The sequence below is a fragment of the Benincasa hispida genome, chromosome 4 (assembly GCF_027475165.1).
Source record: "Benincasa hispida cultivar pf3 chromosome 4, pf3_genome.v1.1, whole genome shotgun sequence".
Taxonomy (NCBI): Eukaryota; Viridiplantae; Streptophyta; class Magnoliopsida; order Cucurbitales; family Cucurbitaceae; genus Benincasa; species Benincasa hispida.
Genome location: NC_143481.1, coordinates 49,105,698 through 49,122,574, shown reverse-complemented (window position 1 = coordinate 49,122,574; position 16,877 = coordinate 49,105,698). Strand labels below are relative to the sequence as shown.

Sequence of the window (16,877 nt, the reverse complement as noted above, 5' to 3'; positions counted from 1 at the left end):
CATTGTTTACTATTTTTAACTTCAATTTCTACTCATTCACATAACACTTCATCCTAGTTCGTTCGGTTGCATTAGAATTACTATCTTGATCAAATTAAAAATACTGCTAGTCATATGGGTTTGATACACAGAATACTTCGAGATTATTACTTCTTCAATAGTGTATGCTTGCACTTAGACCTTATTGATTTTAAATATTTTACATTTCATACATTTGGTCGATCAAGTTTTCGTTGCTGTTGTCGGGCACTAGCGGAATTTTTATTTCATTATTGATTGTGAATGATCAATGCGACCACATTGACTTTTTTCAGAAAATCTAACTTTTTTTCGTTGCTGTTTGTTTTGCAAGGAAGACTCAGTGCATGAGAAGAAGGCCTTGCTTTTTTCAACTAGATCCTGAAATAGAAAGGATGCTGTTGGAGACAAGAACAAAGGCGAAAGTGTCAAGAGTAGAAAGAGTTGAGCACACAAGAGAGTCTCGCTGAAGCTGAATTCGTGCGACAAATTCAAATGGACCCACCTTTTGGAGTCGATCCTCCAAACCCTCCCATGAATGGGGTACAATAGAATGACAATCAATAGCCACTACAACAACCTGAACGCTAAAATCCTATCTTCATTGCCGAAGATAGAGACAATGCCATCAGGGATTATGCAGCTCCTACATTCTAGACCTTAGACACTGGCATTTTAGATCCACCAATAGATGCACCCACATTCGAGATCAAGCGTTTGATGTCTCAGATGCTAAACTCATTTGGACAATTTGTTGGGCTACCTAACGAGGTTCCCCATAAACATCTGAAACACTTTATGAGAATTTGTCGTTCTTTCAAAGTTAATGGTATTTCTAAAGATGCATTTTGACTAAAACTATTTCCTTATTCTTTGTAGGGAGATATCTAAGCGTGGCTCAATTCATTGCCTCCACCATATAGGACAACCTAGTAGATAAGTTGCTAGGAAAATATTTTCTACCTGACAAGAATGCAAAATATAGAGGAGACATCATTACATTTAGGCAATCTCCATCTAAATCTGTTGATGGGGCATGTATTAGATTTTAGAAGTTGGTGAGGAAATGCTTATTTCACGAACTTTCAGCTTGCATTGTGATAGAGCAATACTATAATGTGATGAACCAAGCATCAAAGACAATGAGCAATGCATCTGCGGGAGGATCTTTGCTTAAAAAGTCCATAAATGAAGCTCAAGAGATCATGGACATGTTTGCAAACAACAATCAGAATTGGGGTGATGGAGAATATACTTCAATCACACAAACTATTATTGAAATACAAGAAGTGGATACACTCGCATCCATGAGCCAACAGTTAACAACTATAAAAAATATGATTCAAAATTTTATGATAGGACCACAAAAACTGACAGTTGTCCAGGCTGAACCTAAAACCTGTGAATTTTCTACTGCTAACCGTTTATCTATTGAATGTATATATAACCCCTATTCAATGTGCTATGTAGGTTTTCCAAAAGGCACAAGAGCACTAGGATTCTTATTCCAATACCTACAACCTAGGATGGAGGTCACACCCAAATTTTGCATAAGCAAAATCTAACAACAGTGCAAGTACATCTTAGCAGCAGAGAAGGACAATTCCATCAGGATTCCCTCAAGTGTCGCAACAGCAGTCACAAGCATAGCCACTAGCACCTCCCCCTGAGAAGAGCCATACAATGGTAGATTTACTAAAATAATATATGGCAAGAAATGATGTCGCTCTTCGTAACTTGGAGATGCAGGTGAGACAACTGTCCAAAGAGATTCAGAGTAGACCTTCAGAGACACTACCTAGTAGCACAGAGGCCCCAAAGTCAAAGGGTTAAGAACACTGCAAAGCTATCACCTTAAGAAGTGGGCTAGAATATGAAGGACCAAAAATACCAAGAGAGCAAGAACATAGTTGTAAGATAGGATCAACAATGTTAAGTCTAAGGAAGGTATGGCCTCAATAGCTGAAGAAAAGAAAAAAATGGTTGAAAAAGTCAAAAAGAAAGACGAAGAAGGGTTGTCAGTATTTACAAAAGAGAAGAATACAGTATATAAGCCACCAATACCTTTTTCTCAGAGATTGTAAAAGGTGAACCAAAATACACAAGTCAAGAAGTTATTGGACATTTTAAAGCAACTTCATATCAACATTCCACTCGTTGAGACATTAGAGGAAATTCCCAACTATGTGAAATTTTTAAAAGACATATTTGATGGAACATGAGACATATGCATTGGAAAAAGGACCTAATTACACTCTATTTGCTTTTAATTAAAAGGAAATTAGCATGCAATTGAAGGAAAAAATAGTAAAACAAAATGGATAGCATACAACCTTTGAAGCTCTCGAAAAACACTTTTCTTCACTGAACCTCGACCCGAACTCTTCTGGACCACCACTAGAGTTGACCTACTATCCTCTGGACTCAGAACCGGGTTGTGGGACCCGATGAATGAAGAAAACCGAGAGAGAGAAAGAGATGGAAAAAGAAATGGATTTTCTTTTGGTTTGGGTTTTCTTTTTTGAACTTCACTCAAAGAAAAAAGTTTTTTTTTTCAACCCAAATTTTGAAAACTATTTTGGCAAAAAATGACAAAAGTTTTTAATCCTAATTCAAAAGCCCATATTTATAGGAAAAGTCATGCCTAATTCAAAAGCCCACATTTGCATGAAACAAATCCATAAAAACCCAATACCTAGAATCTACTATCTAAGTGGGCTTAACATCTCCACTATAAGCCAATACCTAGCCCACTATTTTGTTAGTGGAATTATCCAACAAAAGTTTGGATTTTCCCACTAACTTTAGTCAAAGGACAAAATAGTCATTTTGTCAAAATCAAACTTTGACCAAAAAGTCAACATTTTGACTTTTTATGATTTTTTCCGTGTTGACTAATTTTGACCTCCTGAATATGAATCTGCATTCATTTTCTCGAAATTCAAATCACATTTGAATATAAAGTCGGTCAAATTTTGACTTTTCAAACTCAAAAGTCAACTCTTTGACTTTTTACATCTTTGACCATTTCCATTATTTTCGAGCTTCCGAATATGAACGTATTCATATTGTTGATATTTAAATCATATTTAAATATTAAAGTTGTATCTCTAAACTGAAAAATTCGACCACTATATCACATATGCTTGTCAGTTTCTTTCTCTTCACCTAATACGAATAATTCGAATCATTCTATCATACTGTTCTAAGTTAATTCCATATGAGCTAGTAGGGAAACCTAATGAACCTATAGATTATGGGCTCCAACGATCCGAGATTAGCTGGCTAAACTCTTTAGACGGAGCTAATCAACATTCGTTAACTAACGGGTCATTCCACTATAGTCCCATAGTTGCACTCCCCACACTATAGATATATTTGTGTCCATTTGATATAACCATGATTAGTAAGCTAATCCTTCATAGGTTGTTCGTAACCTTGGCTGGGTCATAAAAACCGTTTTACCCCTAAGACTACATCTTGTTCTTTAAGTTCCACTGATCCTCTAATGAACAATTGATTTAAGGTCCAACTTATAAACCGAACCCCTCTCGAGCCAAGGAGAGGGTGAGGCCCCTTGTTCAAGACCTGAATTCAGTACTAAAGGGAATAACCTATATACTATCTCTATAATGGGTAGGAGTGAATTCCATCCTGCACCCTATGTTCCCAACTATCCACCTAATCTTACCTCTGAAATGGGAGGCTTATTGAGCCAGCGATGATGAGCTACCCTCACCTATGCAGATCTAAGGATAATTCCGAGTGAACAGGAGTTCATAGTTAGCTCAAGATCAAGATTAAGTTACCCAGGTCATCAATTAACGAAATAGTCAATTTTATACATAAAACGACATTTAGAATGTAAAAAGTGACTATTTCATGGTTCAGTCTTATGAAAACTCATTGCATAGGATCCCCCACTCACATATCTCTATTGAACGATTCAGGATCACATCATTTGTACTAACTACAAAGTGGGCCACATCCATAGTGTCCTCAGAATAAGGTGCCCAATTTTATCCCTATACTATAGACCATTTTAAGCTATATATTTGAACTTGATCCATATTTATGTCACTACATAAAATTCAAACTACATTAAATTGCCTCAGGACCTTAGTTTATTGGATTCAAGATTACAATTTCAATAACAATTTTATCGAAAAACAAAACATAATATGTTTATTAATTTACAAACTACGAGTTTTAGGACATAAAATCCAACAATATTGTCCAAGAAGCGCAAGTTGCCAGAGTATGATGCAGTTGCGTAAACTAAATGTTGTAGCACCGTGGTTAGTAGCAAGATTCCCCCAAAGCTGAAAGACCCAGGAAGCTTTACCATCCCATGTTCGATTAGAGGACAAAGTCTAGGCAGAGCGCTATGCGATCTTGGAGCAAACATTAATCTGATGCTTTATTCAGTGTTTGCACAGTTAGAGATTAGGGAAGTAAAGTCGACTAGTTTGCCGATAGGTTCACAATTAAGCCAGTAGGAAGGATTGAAGATGTTTTAGTAAAGGTTGATAGTTTTTGTTCCTTGTAGACTTTATAATATTGGATTGTGAAGTAGATTGAGAAGTATTGATAATTTTGGGATGACCATTTTTAATGACAGGAATGACTTTAATTGATGTATAGAAGGGAGAGTTGACCATACAAGTCAATTATCATAAGATTACTTTAAATGTGTTAAAAGCATTAAAATTTTCAAGAGACATGGAAGAATGTTCTTTAATTAAAGTGTCTAACAGCCTAACCCCACGTGAGATACATGAGTTCATAAAAAAGGAAAGCTCGGGAGATGAGTTGGATGAGGAAATAAAGGATGTGGTAAAAGAAGTCAATTACTTGCAAAATGTAGCCAACACTACACAAGAAATGCTCTTCAAGGAAGACAACAACAAATCATCTAAGCTTACAGAGGAAAATATCTAATAACCAAAACAAGATGTAAACCTATCAATATGTAACTCAAATCAATAGTGTTCTCTCTTCTGAAAAATCCAGGTATTCCCTTTAAAAAGATGAAATACAAAAATAGGTCTTTAGAGGGAGAAGAAGAAAAGAGCTACAAGAGAAGGAGAGAATTTGTATCACAAGTTTAAAGGATGAGAGACAAATGCAACTATTAGCTCACGTGATAGAATAGTCAATTTTCAAGACAAGGAAATAAATGCTTTCAGAATGATCAGACAACAAGTGAAGGTATATTGGAAAGAGGTGTTGAGCAGAGAGAAAACAATTGTCTTGGTCTAAGAGTAAAATCGAGCTCGGAATATACAGACATGTTTTTGTTCTGTTTATTCTATTTTTGTTAAAAAAAAAAAAGGACTTCTGAGTTTTTATCTGCTTCAATAAATAAACTCTGTCTAGCCTGGTTTTGTCTAAGGAAGAGATATTTAAGATGACCGTAAGGAACACGTCAACTTGGAAACCTACCTGGGAGTTTGTTTAGTTGGCTGAACTTTCTAATATTTCACTTAAGTGTGTAGATAAGGAAAAGGGGAAAGAAAATATTGTGCACCCGCATCAATAAGATCATGCCCACTACCCACGACACCACCGTATCTTTGGAATGTGTGATACTTTTATATAGTATTAGGATGCAGATTCCTATTAATATGGGAGGCATCATCAATTAAGAGATGCTGAAGTGTGGCCCACGAACGAGAGGGCGTTTATTTTTTCCTTTTTTATTCCGTAAGTTGTGTGAAAGGGTTGGGGTGATGATTGATGCGGTTGAGAATATCTGCAAAGTTAAGCCTGCCATTGATGCCACTTTGATTAAGAAGCTGGAAGGGAATAGGGTGGCTTATAAGGACAAGTCAATAAAGACCCCATCCTCAGTACCTTCTTCTTCTGCCAGGGCAACTCCATTTGGGAGTTCTGTACGCCTTCTCTCGAGGAGGATACATTCAACACAGCTTTTCAGACTCTTGCTTCTGTACAATAGCCTTCAGTCTCAGTTCAAACTCCACTTAATCAAAAGGATGCAAAACCAAGAGTTTCATGTTTGTCTATTTGTGCAAAACCTTTGTAGGCTAGTCTCCCACATGCCCACTAGTTTTATGTACCAAGAGATCTTAGACATACATTTTATAACAAAGCCAAAACATTATTATCTCATTTTTCCCTTTTTGTAGGTTATCTATCTTAAGCAAGGAAGACATCGCTTATTTTATGGGGGGGGAGAGAACTTTCGCATTATGTTTATCAATGTCATATTTATTGTGAGAATGTGTATATGTATGTATGCTAGGCCTTTAAGAAAAAAAATAGAAGGGAAAGCTAGGATGATACTCCTTCTTTCTAAGTTGGCCACAAAAAGTAGCTAGAAGTGGAGCATGATATACTTGTGCTCTCTTTACGTGAAAAGTTTAGCTTGGGAAGTTAGTGTTTTGCCTCAAAGTGTGACTCTTGGTTTAAATCAGATGCTCCCAGGTAACTCATGGGAGCAAGCTGGAACGAAGGTGAGAATGATATTGAGGATTGTTCCTAGGCAAAAAAAAAAAAAAAAAAGGAGAAAAAAAAGAAAGAAAATTATGGAGGCTTGTAAGATGTCAGCCTTAAGGCCTAAGGCCTAACAAAAGTCTAAGTTTGGGGGGAGTAGGAAAAAGTTCCTTTTGTAATCCACGTTAGTTTGGTGTTAGGTGAGATTTTGGCATGTTTTGGATCTCTCTAAGGTCAATGATTGGTAGCTTAGCTAGTTTGGCATGTTTTGGGTGGCTAGTGGAAATGTTGAGCCATGGGCAAATAGAAACTCTTGGGAGGATTCTTAGGGAGTTTGTAGTTTGGCAGGGTATTGGATTGGAGACCCTTTTTGAAAGTTATTTTCTTTGCACTTATCAAACTGAGCATGCATATATGGGTTTTAGGTGTTGTTTATGATATTTTCTTGAGGATAAGAAAAGGCTTAAGTTCGGGGGTGTGATTCACGTCATAAAATGCATGAATTTGAGCTTCTATTTGGGCACTTTTATTATGAAAAAATAGATTTGTGCATGAGTTATCCTCAAAGTTCAGTCATATTTTGTTAAAGTTAGTTTTCTAGAAGTAATTCTGCTTAAACATTGTTTCTTTCTGATTTGGAGCTAATCTGTTGAATTTTGGTAGGTTTTAAGGTTGTTTTTGTGAAATTTACATCTGATGCGCCTACAGCAGAAGTGATACGCCCACATTAACGAGCCCTAAAATTCTAGAAATCGAACAAGTTAAAGGTAGTTTTGATTCTCATGATTTGATAAGTTATTTAGCTCCAATTTTTCTTGAAAATAGTTTACAGCTTGAAATCTGACCTTCCTCAACCATTTTTGTGCTTGTAAAAGGGTTGGAAACCCTTCCCCTCAAAGGTGCAACTCACCATAGCCACCCCCTCCATCTTTTTCTTCACTAATTATGCCATCTTTTACAACATTTCCTTAGGTTTCTTCTTAGTAATTCAAATCAGTAGACGTAAGAAAGGAAGTTTGTCAAAGGCGTAGTGGCTCTAGAATATCTCTTCCCATGGAAGTGTGTGTTGAGGAATGATTTTATCTTGGAAAAGGGGAAATCATCCTACGGAATGACTTGAAGCTTGAGAACCCTCCCATATTCTTTAGAGTTGTTATTTTTCTAGCTTTATTTTCCATCTGATTCTTATAATTATTTTATTTTTCTATCTTTCCATCAATCGAACTACATTGTAGCAATGATTCTTGATTTAATAAAAATGTTTACTTTGTCATCTATTGTGAACTAAATTTCTCAAGGGGTTCAACACGTAAAGAAAGGGCTTTTTGATCCCCGATCCGAGTCTCGTCTTTCGAAGGGTCTCGTTCCATTCATATGCCCTAGGGTCTTTATGGCTTAAGTAATATTGCACTTTGCACCAACTTGATTTATGGATTCTCTTTATTGAAATTAAAGATAATATTTGTAAATTAAATTGGCCATTTAATTTAACAATCCAGTGGAGCTTTAGTGCTAAGAAGGCTAGAGTCTAAACAAATTTCAGAAAGGGATATGGGACGAAGAGCATAGGAATAAAGGGTCACGTCACCTTAGGAATGAGGGGTACCATAGGGTAAAGAAACTAACTTAACTTAATCTAGGGTTCAGCTACCCATGGGAACATTTGGTAGTAGCTACTTAAAACTCCTAAAGAAATTGGACACCAGACCAAATAGGTGTGGATTTTTGCCCATGCATATTTCACTGTCCTAGTGTGATGCGGCCACATCACTTTTCACATAGAATTTGAAAGGTTGAAGCATTGTTAGCCCTATTCGATTACCATTGTTTACTATTTTTAACATCAATTCCTACTTATTCACATCGCACTTCATTCTGGTTATCTTTGGTTGCTTTAGAATTAGAGTCTTGATCAAATTAAAACTACTGCTAGTCTTGTGGGTTCGATACTCGGCATACTCTATGATTATTACTTCTTTGATAGTGTGCTTGCATTTCAACCTTGCTTATCTAAAATATTTTTCCTTTCATACATTGTGTCGATCACGTCGCAACACTGCTTCCGTCAAAGTATGTAACGCTGCGACGCCATAGGATAGCTCCATGACACTTTCATTTCTAAAAAACAATGCTTCTGCCTATGAGTATAGAGCTACTCTCTCCAAAGGGTTGCAACGCTGCTAGCGATGGAAATTTTGTAATTTCTTTCTGTTCTTTATTGTTGTTGCTAATATGCTCATTTTTGCTCAAATTGAGCATTTTACCCCTTGGGTGGTTGTTTCCTACAAAATATGACAATAAACACATAAAAATTCACGAACAAGGGTAAATTAAGCTAAGAATTATAACACTTTTATCATGCTACCAGGGAGGTGTTTTCTATCTATGAATAAGTCACTGTCCAAGTATGATGCGTGATCGATAGAATTTGCTGCCTAATTTTGGATCACATAATTAACCGTTTCTACATAATATGTAGTAGTGGTAGCATGGGTCAAACTTAGGGAACTGCTAGATTTCTCAATTAAATTGTTTACAACTCAAGGTATCCGGAGGGGAGAGGGGATTTGAGATTGAGTTGGAGATTGTGAGAAAAATAAATTGGAAGAACAATAAAAGAGAGATTGAATTCAAATGATTAAATGATCTAGTTTAAGCTTTCGAATTACTTCCCCAATTTTCAACTCGATCATAGGTTCATCGGATAATTACTATATTATCTAACCTTAGCCAACTCACCTGGAAAAGCTAGGTGAGAGTTCAAATCATCTATTTTGTGAATTTAATTAGATGAGATCCATCCTAATTAGTTGATTAACCGCATGGCGCATTGTAGCACTGCTACACCATGGCTCAAGGGGTAATTTGGTTATTTTCACCTCTTCTTTCTCGATTAATGCATTTGAGCTTCGTTTTGGTCCATTTTAGCTCTATTTAACTAAAGGGGTCAGATTCCGCAGTGGAAGTGTTTTGAACATCTTGCATCCCATAATTCGATTTTTACATAAACAAATTCAGTATATTAAAACAAAATATAAACATGTAATATAGTATGCTTTAGGGAAAAAGATTAGAACCATTCTTACTTTTGTAGATTCCCAAGCTTTACGAACAATTCTCTTTAAGTTCCAACGAACGGTTCCTCCAACTATCTTGATCACGAACGATTTCTTGAACAATCTCGAACACTACCACGAGAGTAACCTCGTTATTCTCTAGGATTCCAATAGAAGAATAGGTAGTATCTAACTATTGGGAGAGGGATAGGAGAAAAGGGTTTTGGAGAGTAGAGAGGATTCTCTTTGTGGCTTAGGAAAAATTCTGCACAATAACACTTTTCTGTTTTGTATTGTCAGTGTCTGTTGATCCCAAATGGGTCATAGGGAGGTCTTTATATAGAAAAGGGTCAAACCTTATCCTAATCATTTTTTCTATTTTCCTTTTCTACAATTAATTAATTAAATAATACTTATTTAATTAATTAACTCAATTAATTAAATAACACTTATTTAATTAATTTGCACAATTAGATAACACTTATTTAATTTAATTTGCACATTAATTAAATAACTATTTATACATTAAATTTAATTTAATGTATATATAAATTTAATGTATATATATTTAATTATCATAAACATCGTATGTATATGTGCAATACCTTTTTATTAATTACTTCTTTGTGAATCTAATTCACTTGAATTAATTAATTGAATCTTATTCAAATAGTAGTTTCTAATTTAATTTGAATTATAGATCATATCCATAATCAATTATATATTAGTCACATTAATGTATGGTTTCCTCAATCTAATTTGAACAATTCAAATCATCCCTCTTAAATATCCTCTAGTGAGCTAACAAGGGGACTTGGTGGACCTGTACATCAGAAGCTTCAATGATATGAGATTAATTGACTAAACTCATTAACCAAGTTAATCAATATTTGTTAACTGTGAGTATACTCCACTAAAGACCCATAACTGTACTCTTCTCACTACAGATATATTTCTGTGTCCATGGATATAGATCAATAACAATAAGTTAGTCCTTCACGAGTGACCGTAATTCCAATTAGGTCAATTTACCGTTTAACCCATGGGTTACCTTTGACTCCTTAAGCACCAGTGCTTCTCTAATGAACAACCTATTTATGGTCGAACCAATAAATAAAAATCCCTCTCGAGCCAATGAGAGAGTAGGGCCCTTTGTTCAAGTCTCCAAGATACCACTTATGGGAACAGCCATGTATTTACCCTTAAGATAGAAAAAAGTTAATTTCATCTTGTATTATTATGTTCCTAGCTCCTCACTCAGTCTAGTCCCCAAATGGATATGATTTCTTTGCTCATTAGTGGCCTCTAATGTTCGAAAATGGTGGGTCTACACTTACAGAATTATTAATTGTTAATAATGTCTGACCAAAAGCGGTACCTAAATGACTATCAGAATATGAGTTATTCTGGAGGTAGTATTTAGTCAAGAATGTCTTGATGTAGTATCGTTGAAAAAGAATAATCTTGGGTAAATTATTAAAATTGCTAAAACTTGATTGGATTTTTAGTTTCAGAATGACAAGTTCAATAATAAAAGTGTTGGCGTCAGATAAATTTATTAGGGATAACTATGTGAATTAGAAATCAAATTTGAACAAGATACTTGTGATAGACAATTTGCAGTTTGTCTTAACTGAGGATTGTCCTCCCATTCCTAGCTCTAACACAAATCGAAATGTTCAGGATGTATATGACAGATGGGTCAAGGATAATGATATAGCCTGTGCTTATATCCTTGCCAGCTTATTTGATGTGTTGACAAAAGAAGCATGAGGATATGAGTACTGCCAAAGAGATTATGGAATCTCTACGAGGGATGCCATTAAGCACGTTTACAACAGTCGCATTAAAGTGGGGACCAATGTTTGTGAACATGTCCTAGACATGATGGTCCACTTTAATATGGCAGAAGTAAACGGTACTGTCATGAACGAGAGAAATCAAGTTGGTTTTATTCTAGAATCTCTTCTGAAGAGTTTTCTGCAAATTTGAATGCATTAATGAATAAAATTTGACTACTCTGCTGAATGGGGTACAGGCTTACCAGACAATGTTGAGAACAAAGGGTCTGATGCCAGAAGTAAATGTTACTACTGCCGAGAAGTGAGGAATGTCCTCTAAGCCTGAAGTTGCTTCCTCTTCAAAGAGCAAGAGTATTCTTGTGAAGAAAGGCAAAAGGAAAAGGAAGAAGAAGCCTACTGGATTGAAAGGCAAGGATACCGCTTCGAAGGAAAATGTTTCCATTGCAATGATGAAGGACACTGGAGGAGACACTACCCTCAATATCTTGTCGAGAAGAGAGCAAAGAAAAGGTAACCAGGCTAATTTGACCCTGGGACCATTTGCTCAACTCATCCAGTGGGAGAAGTTGCTACTTGTTTTTAATTGTTAAAACTTGTATAAAACAAATTGTATATATTTTTGAGATAAATGAAATGTTCATTTTCAAAAATTATGTTTGGTCTAGCAACATCTGGTAAGAATCAAATTGTTAAATGCCATTTGTAGATATTCAGATATCTAAATGGCTAGATCAAAGTATAGAAAGTTTAAAGCTTTCTAAATCTGACTGTTAACAAAGAGTTGTTGAGACAGGTTAGATGCATCTTGCTCAAAGAGTTGAGAGTACCTCAATGTAGTGGGAGGAAAGTGTGCTTCTTGGCCATTAAATAGATTAAGATGCAATCCCGTTATAGTTTTATCAAAATCCTATTGTATACCTAACAATGTTTACAATAATTCTCTCAGCTAAAGTGTTTGAGAATTACCTAGTAGGACTAGGAATACCAGATAACCTAGGGCAAGTGGGAGAAACATCGGGTATAGAGATACTGAATGGTAAAAGATGGGTATGGAATGTCCTAGTTTATTGTATTTCTCTATAAAACTCAGAAACTCAGTCTTAGTCCAAGTGGGAGTTTGTTGGGTTTTATGTCCCAAAACTTATGGGATGTAAACAATGGAGCTTATTCTGTAAATTCAATAAAGGTGTAATGTAAAGATGTGTTGATAAAGTAAAATGCGTTGATAAAGTAAAAATGCGTTGTAAAGTAAAGATGCGTTGATAAAGTAGATTCCTAACTACTATGATACATGATACATGATACGTGATACAGGGGTCGAGGACTGACTGTGAAGTTATACAAAAGAATCAATGTGATGGCAAGTCTTATGAATGAGGCAGAAAGAGAAAGAATAAAGAGTAAACACATCGCAAGTTCGTCAATCGTGTTAAGGACGCAACTAAGGTTCCGCTTTCCCTTGGCGTACACCTTTCAGTGATCGACCGCGTTCCCATACGTCTATGGAGAAATAGAGATGAACGTGATGAACGCAAGGTTGTTTCCATCTCTAGAAATACTTCTCGCTTTAGTTAACGCATTCTTCCAACCTTCTCTCGATAGGCGGAATAACATCTTCACTTTTGCTCTCACAGGTGAAGATGCCATCGAGCATGCTTTAGCTAAACTTAATTGATTCCTTGACACAGATTAACTCACTTGCTTAATTCTTGCTATTTACCCCAGGGATTAAGAACACATCATGGAGAAAATGGATGATAAATGTATGGAAAGAGATAGAGAGATGATAACGATGACGATGTAACATTTGATTTTAAAATTAAGCATTTGGTACATGTTTGTGAATGAGGGATTAAAGAAGATGAATTAGAGAATAGAAACAAATACGGAAAGAGTGTCAACGTCTTGACATAGATCCCGATCAGAGACTTGCGCTTGTCGGCGTATGAATGTAGTGGAGAGGAAAGCTTCCCTTTCAGGCTTGCTATCCCAGTAGAATTGATCTTTTGCACAGAGCTTCAGCTTCGGGAATCGGAAGAATTCTTTGCTCGGAGACTCACCTCTTGGCCTTGTCTCATCGTTCTCCTAAATTTACTCTGTAAGTCGCTTCAGACCAGCCTCTCTCCCCGTATCAATATATGCTATGTATCAGTCTATGTATCCTATGTGTATATCCTCTGTATCTGTATCTATGGAAGCTATTTATAGGCGAGACCTTGGCTCTTTGAATTTGTGGTCCCCACTGTCTAATTATGGTAGTTCCTGAAATGGCGGAATGGAAAATTCCTTTCTATTTCACAATCATTCCGTCAGAATTGCACAACAAAAGCTGTAAACTTGTTAGAATCGCCCGCGAATGCGTTGGTCTTCACATCTTCGATCTATCGCCGCATGCGGTGTTTTTTTTTATTACCGCATGCAGTTGAAATGTGTTGATCGCTAAAGCTCTTGATCGATTGTTGCATGCGCTGTCATTGCGTTCATCATCTCTTTGTTCTTGATTGATGGGCGCATGCGATGTAGATGCATTGTACATTTTGTCTTCGAGCCATTAACGCATGCGGTGACCTATTTCCTACAAAACAGAGACTGAAACATTCTATTTCGCCATCACAATGGTGTTAGTGGGTGCGTTTACGACATTTCATAATTTTTGTATTTCTTAGCCAATTTTTATACTATCGATGCAACTTTCCTTTCTTTTTGCTGTAATATAAATAAAACAGCATAAATAACTTGTATTTCTACAAGTTATCACACCCTCAAATTTAGATATATGCTTGTCCTCAAGCATACTTCTACTAAGGTAATTTTGCTCAATTCCTATCCTAACTTTGCGTCGATTGGTTGCTCTGAGTGCTCCACCTCTACAACATTACTTAACAACGCAATTTCCTTCTATCCTTTAATAGTTCATCAACATGCTCTACTTTATTCTTTTATACAACAAACCTCTACCCAAAAATTTCCTTCTTGTTTTGAGAAGAATGTTTACCTCTTCTTGCAAAAACAACTAGGTGTGTCTTTATGCGGTGGTCTGGTTTGCGTCATTTTATTAGAGACGGTTGATCATGGTTACACCCTTCGTTTTGGCTTGCTCCCATGGGTGTCATGCGAGCATTCAACTATGGTTGTGTGCCAATCTCAACTTCAACTCTTGATTTTCAGCTAAGTTCAACTTTTGCTGGTCAGAGGAGTTGTCTCTTATATTTTTTTTTTTTTCTCTCATTTTTTTTCTCTTTTCATATTGCGTCGTTCTTGGAAACCCACCTTCGTTTTGGCTTGCTCCCACGGGTGTCATGCGAACATCCAACTAGGAGCAGGTTTCTTTCATGACTTAACTCTTATCAGGTTGGGATTTTCCCTTGCACTGACATTGGAGTTTTTATGAATTTTTTTTTATAAACGCATTTTCCTGATAATGACCGCTTCTGCTTGATCGCATCTGCTCAGACCTTCCCCACCCCCAAATTTAGAGATGCGCAAAGTCCTCATTGCCTTGTTTTGGACAGAAAAGACAAAACACTTAGTCAAAATTTTGAAAAGAAGGTTTGAGCAGAGTCTTGAAATAGAAAAGGTAAAGCAGTGCTATTGCTATGAATTATCTAAGTGTTAGTCAGAAAGTGCAAAGTATAAGAAATGCTGCTAAGGGTATGCATATTACTCATCATGGCAGTGCAATTAATAACGCAAAATATAAGATAAAGAACATCGCAATAATTGACAAATGATGATGAGTAAAAAGGCTAATGCATGGTGAAAGAATAGTTACTCAGTTGTATTAAAATTAACCAAGTATACAAAGAATTACAATTATCACAACACAACAATTTAAGCATTTACAAAAAAAATCAAGGTATAGCTTCTATATAAAAATAATGAAATGAATTTATCTTTTGTATTTCATTTAGACGGGCGCAAGGTTAAAGATTAATACAATGCATCCGTTACTGCAAATGCATATTTGCAGAGGACGGGCAACAACACATGCATTAGCGCAACACACCTCTCAACTCAGTGAATTTCTGGAGGACGGGCGCACGGTATTTCTACTGGTGCAACACTACCTCGACATAGTGCATTTTCACTAAGGACGGGCAAAAAATACATACGCGCGCAACACACCCCTCAGTGCAATGCATTTGTGTAAGATGGACGCAAAGTGTATCTTGTCAGCACAAGATGCACCCATCATCGCAATGCATACTGATTTTTATTTTTCTTTTTAATCCAACGCAAATCGAGAAGACTTTGCGGTATTCATTTTCTTTTTATTCGGTCATTCACAGAAATTTTAAGAACAGCGCTACTAATGCAGAAAAGTAAAGAAATTGAACAAGACATGGAAATAACGCAATTGAATTAAATTGAAAGTAAACTCACAAAGAAGTAAAGGCTAATTCTAGTAAACAGTAAATAATGCAATGCAGAAAACCGTAAAGGAAAGCTATAAAGAAAGCATTTTAACAGAGATGTAGGGATGCTGATTGAAAGAAATTTTCAGAGTTACCGCAATAGCATCCCGCAAGCAGTCAATCCTGCTTGCCTAAGTCGATGGTCTCCATGCGTTGTTTCACATTGCCCCCATAGTAGGGCTTAATTCGTTGACCATTGACTTTGAATGCGTTGCTTCAATCTTCAGTTGTTAGCTCCACTGTGCCATGGGGAAGATAGTCTTGATGCGGAATGGCCCAGACCAGCGGGACTTCAACTTTCTTGGAAACAATTGCAAACGCTAAATAGAAGTACCTGTTGACCCTCGAAGAACGTCTGGTTGCTTATGCAGTCGTCATGCCACTTCTTGGTTCGTTCTTTATAAAGCTTGGCATTTTCGTAGGCATTCATATGCTACTCGACCAGCTCGTTCAACTACAACTTCCAGACTTCCCCCGCGCTTGATAGATCAAAGTTTACCTTTTTGCTTGCCCACATTGCTTTGTGTTCCAACTCGAGAGGCAGATGACAAGCTTTTCCGAAGACCAGAGCATATGGGGACATGCCAATTAGAGTTTTGAAGGCATTCCTGTATGCCCATAATGCTTCACCGAGCTTGGGTGACCAATCCTTCCTGGAGGTATTGACAACCTTCTCCAAGATAGTCTTGATCTCTCTCTTAGAAATTTCTACCTGCCCATTGGTTTGTGGGTGATATGCGGTTGCAACCCTATGGCTGACATTAAATTTGGTCAATAGGGTCGTGATGATGTAGTTGATAAAATGTGAGCCTTCATCGCTGATTAAGGCACGGGGGGCGTTCCATCTCGGGTGAAGATATTTTTCTTGAGAAATTTCTCCACTGTGAGTGCATCGTTTTTAGCGCATGTGATGGCCTCAACCCACTTCGATACATAATCAACCGCGACCAGAATGTATTGATGACCTTTTGAAGGTGGAAATGGGCCCATAAAGTTGATTCCCCATACATCAAATAATTCAATTTCCAAGATTGAAGTCAAAGGCATTTCATTTCTTCAAGACATGTTCCCCATACTCTGGCATATGTCGCACTGCACAACATGGGCATGGGCGTTCTTAAATAGTGATG

At 36.7% G+C, this 16,877-nt stretch overlaps 1 pseudogene; it reads right to left on the bottom strand.

The window, feature by feature from the left end:
• Positions 1-1,579: 1,579 nt before the first annotated feature.
• The window catches only part of LOC150036775 (uncharacterized), a 33,094-nt pseudogene continuing 17,796 nt past the window's right edge, over positions 1,580-16,877 (bottom strand).